The 4,874-nt window shown below is 33.0% G+C and overlaps 1 long non-coding RNA gene and 1 other non-coding gene across 2 annotated transcripts; one reads left to right on the top strand and one right to left on the bottom strand.

The window, feature by feature from the left end:
* Nucleotides 1-1,560: 1,560 nt before the first annotated feature.
* On the bottom strand, nt 1,561-1,633 carry TRNAR-UCG (transfer RNA arginine (anticodon UCG)). The gene has a single exon. It is a non-coding gene; the product is annotated as a tRNA-Arg (tRNA).
* Nucleotides 1,634-3,013: 1,380 nt separating this feature from the next.
* On the top strand, nt 3,014-4,078 carry LOC140743094 (uncharacterized). Its single transcript, XR_012102375.1, has 2 exons — nt 3,014-3,709; nt 3,938-4,078. It is a non-coding gene; the product is annotated as an uncharacterized LOC140743094 (long non-coding RNA).
* Nucleotides 4,079-4,874: the final 796 nt, after the last annotated feature.

Below are 4,874 nucleotides of genomic sequence, written 5' to 3'. Positions count from 1 at the left end.
CGTTCGATTGTGTTTGCGCACTGACCTAATCGTGCGTGTGTATTTTCATATATATTTATGTGTTATATTTGTGAGTTTATGTGTGTGTGTGTAAAAGAGAGAGAGAGAGAGAGAGAGCGAAAGAAACTGTGCGCACGATCGAATCTGCATACGCTCGAGCTTTCGCGTGTATGCGTATGTGTTTAAGCGTGTTTCTGTTTGTTAATACTAATAGTACCCCATGTACAGCAGTAGCTGGCACAACAGCGCTTAACCCGTCAACTGGCGTGTGCGCCCCGGGGCGCACAGATTGCTACTAAAAAGTATCACCGCTGTGCCGGTCGGAGTGGGGGGTGTTAGGGTTTTTTCGTTACCGAATTTCTGGATTCGGTCTCCACGCTCAAGGCCCGCGATAGAAGCTATGCGATAGCTTAAAAACATCAACATTTAAATTCCTTAAACGAAGTTAAGCAACGGTGGGTGCGGACGAAAATTGGATGGGTGACCGCAAGTGGCCAAAAACATATTAAACTATCAGTCGTAATGTACATTAAAATTATTAAAACGTACCTTAAGCAATGGTGGGCTCGGTCGAAAGTCGGATGGGTGACCGCTAGTGACAAAAATATATTACAATAACAGTTGTAATCAACATTAAAATTACTAAAACGTAAGTTAAGCAACGTTGGTCGAGGTCGGATGTTGGATGGGTGACCGCTAGTGACAAAAATATATTAAAATAACAGTTGTAATCAACATTCAAATTACTAAAACGTAAATTAAGCAATGGAAGGCACGGCCGACAGTAGGATGGGTGACCGCTAGTGACAAAAACATTTAATACCCTTTTATTAGCTTAGTAGTATGTTAGTATGTTAGTATGTAACGGAATCTTTGAACATGATTTTAACCCCCTTCAAAACGTCGGATTAACTCGAAATTTGGCATACTTATTAAGGACCGATGACAATTCAATATTTTAAACATTCTGACCCGTTATCCTGACTAGGATAATCAGGATCAGCGATTTTTGTTTTCCTGAGACCCGGAAGGTCTGCGTTAAGACCAATAAAGGAATCTACCAGGCGCGCCGATCACCTAACCTAACCTAACCTGACCTGACCTGACCTGACCTGACCTGACCTGACCTGACCTGACCTGACCGGACCTCAACTTCGACGCGTCCGTTGTTAATAGCATCATGAAGCGGTGTCTCATCATCCTAAACACACTTTTTATAGAAAATCCAACTAAAAAATAGAAAATATTTTTTTTTTTAATTTGAATTAAGAATAGTGTAAATAAGATAAAAATATTTTTTATTGGAATAAAAGCGTGGGGTGCATGGTGTCAATAAATTAATAATTATAAATAAAATTAATAATTTTAAGAGTTTTGGGATATCAAGTAAGTAAAAAACATATTGCATATTATTATGGCTTCCTATGGATAACAACAGATTGCTGAAAAAAAATGAAAAAAAAAAGTTTTGTTATTATAGCGTTAAAAAAAAAGAAATAGTATGTACATTAAATAAATTACGAAATTATTACAAAAAAAAGATAATTCTCTGCAAATTAACGATCGTGACAGGACTCGAACCTGCAATCTTCGGATCCGAAGTCCGACGCCTTATCCATTAGGCCACACGACCATTGAAATGTACGTTGAAAATTGTATTTAGTTACGGCGACTTGTGAGTAATAAAATCAATGGAATTATATCAAATAGAATACTTTGCTTTATAATCAATATTTTATAGACTATTTTTTTTATAATGCACCCTGTATTATTACGATAGTATCGCTTAAAGGATTTAACTCGATCATGACTTGATTTTATTTGATTTGATTGATATTTATGTTTGTTTTGTATGTGTTAACGAGGCAAAAACCTTCAAAAGGTCCCCGGTGCCCTTGGAGCGACACAGAGTTATGTGGGATTCTTAACCGCACTAAAACCCCCCCGGTGGCCATCCTCGGCGTAGCCAATAGGACTCCGGGATCTCCAACGGAACGCTGGTGTTTACGAAGTTATGCCACCACACACACCGCCGTCCTTCCCGGAGTTGCTTACCGGACGGCTCGACCTCCCAATCTAAACGCCTGCAACCCCGTAAGCCCCCGTTTAGTCGCATCTTACGATAGGCAGCGTATACCGTAGCCCTATTCTAGTCCCGGGATTACAGGGACAACCAAAGTCCATAACCTAATGTCAACGTGGAGAATTTTAAGTGGCTTGTGTAAATGTATCTTCCTTATCTCACCCTTCAAACCAAAAGAAGACTTCAGTGGTCGACACAATTTTTTAAAGTAGACATAAATACTAAAATAACGTATAACTTATAAGCATAAATAATAAGTGCTATAGTTTATTATTAATTATATTTTAACTTTACAATTCTAGTCAAAAATGTTTCCTAAAAATCGTATAATATTATTTATCAAAATATTATTCTTCGTTTTTATATTATCGGTCAATTAGTTAAGCCCCGAGGTAATTCAAATTAAAATTCAAATTCAAATCTCATTTATTCAAAATTGATTCATATAGAATACTTTTTGAAAGTCAACAAACTACCACTAGACCAGTGCCGAAGCCTTTAAAAATGGTAAAAAATGAAAAAAAATTACAATAGAATGAAACCCATTGGAAAAGGAGGGGAATATGATCAAAATGAAAGGAAAAATAAATTACGGTCGATCCGAGTTCGGGAAGTGGGAGGGGGTGAGCTTTTAAGGGTAAAAATGGTTTATCTTGATTTCCGGCTAATCTACACGTCCTATGCGAAAAAGTTAAATGGCAAAGTTGTAGGTAATAAAAAGATCTACAACTTTTGTATTTGCAATTTTTTCACATAACCTCAAAATTTGGGTGAAAAATTCAAAAAACCAAGTTTTTGGTTTTTTATTTATATCTTTTTCAAAAAAAATTTTTTTTATACGAAATTTGGTTAAAACTTACCTTATTATGTCCCAAATACACTGTAATTTATTTGATTAAAATTATTTATTTTTTCGCCTTATTTTCACTTAATATCAAAAAAGCATCCTAATTTTCAATCGAAAATTCTGACGTCAAAATATCAGCTTTTTTCAAAAAGTTTGGGGGTTTTTTGTTCGTTGAAATATCTACTTTCTGATGGTGTAAAAAAAATATACATTACTATAGGAAATGTTCTCAGAAAATGCAAAAAATTGAAAAAAACCCAAATTCGAAAAAAAAAATTATATCATTATGTACAATTTTGAGGTATTTATTAAAATTTACACTTTAATTACTCAAAAAACGTAAGATTTCATGTTTTATTGATAAATGAAAAAGTTGCAAATTAAAATATACTTCAATAATTAACAAACAAATAAGTTAATAAAGTTAATATTTAATAAGACATCTACAATATTTTGAAAAAGTTGTAGAATCTTATTTAAATAATATTTATAGATGTCTATTTACTACTGTTTTAAGATAATTTATATACCTGAGTGACCTTCGGTAAATTTTAGCCCATTGTAAGTTATTTCATAGAGAAGTGGGGACGGACCTAGGAGGGTCTGGGCCTTACTACATACCTGCTATTTCGTAGCAGCTGTAAAAACCGTTAGCCAGTATTCGAGATACAGAGCAGTGTAACATCGTTTTTAAAAATACACGTGCAGGCTCAGTTACTCTAAGTGAATTGTGAGAAATTTACTTTATTCAAAAAATCGTTTGGAATCTACATAGCAAGGTAAATACAATCTGTATTTTAATCTATATTAATCAACTTTAAAAAAAAATAGTAATATTTTCTTTCATAAATAGTATGTTTAACATAACATAACCTAAAAAATTAAAATTGAATGATATTTTAGTACAAGAATAAAAAATAGTTATTTCGTTTATTTTATACAAACAAATTTAGTTATACTCATGATAAAACTTTGAAGGCATTATTAATTTAATTTTGTCTTTTCAGATTATCAGTATGGATGGATCTGTTTGTATAATCTGCAATAAGTCAGATGACAAGCAAGTGTATGAAATAAAAAAATCAGCTTTGAATCGTTATAGTGGAGTCTAGCAAGAAGAGAATCGACAATAAATACAATTGGGTTTTTTTCAATTTTTTGCATTTTCTGAGAACATTTCCTATAGTAATGTATATTTTTTTTACAGCATCAGAAAGTAGATATTTCAACGAACAAAAAGCCCCCAAACTTTTTGAAAAAAGCTGATATTTTGACGTCAGAATTTTCGATTGAAAATTAGGGTGCTTTTTTGATATTAAGTGAAAATAAGGCGAAAAAATAAATAATTTTAATCAAATAAATTACAGTGTATTTGGGACATAATAAGGTAAGTTTTCACCAAATTTCGTAAAAAAAAAAAAATTTTTGAATAAGATATAAATAAAAAACCAAAAACTTGGTTTTTTTGAATTTTTCACCCAAATTTTGAGGTTATGTGAAAAAATTGCAAATACAAAAGTTGTAGATCTTTTTATTACCTACAACTTTGCCATTGAACTTTTTCGCATAGGACGTGTAGTTTAGCCGGAAATCAAGATAAACCATTTTTTACCCTTAAAAACTCACCCCCTCCCACTTCCCGAACTCGGATCGACCGTAATTTATTTTTCCTTTCATTTTGATCATATTTCCCTCCTTTCCCAAAGGGTTACATTCTATTGTAATTTTTTTTGGTTTCAAAAATTATCGACCCTGGTCTACACCGCTTCGGAAGGTATTTCGCTATGGAGAAGAAGCGGCGCAAGAAACTCCATACGTGTGCATATTTGCATCTTTTAAAGAGTAAATAATATACAATTTTACATAGTGGTACATATAATTAATTTTTGATGTTGGAGCTGGAGTTGTCATACCATACGGATTTATCATTTAAGTACTGATTTA

This window comes from Epargyreus clarus, unplaced genomic scaffold (assembly GCF_041222505.1).
Source record: "Epargyreus clarus isolate Ecla_fem2 unplaced genomic scaffold, WU_Ecla_fem_2.2 ptg000007l, whole genome shotgun sequence".
NCBI classification, from domain to species: Eukaryota; Metazoa; Arthropoda; class Insecta; order Lepidoptera; family Hesperiidae; genus Epargyreus; species Epargyreus clarus.
This window is presented reverse-complemented; position numbering and strand designations above follow the sequence as displayed.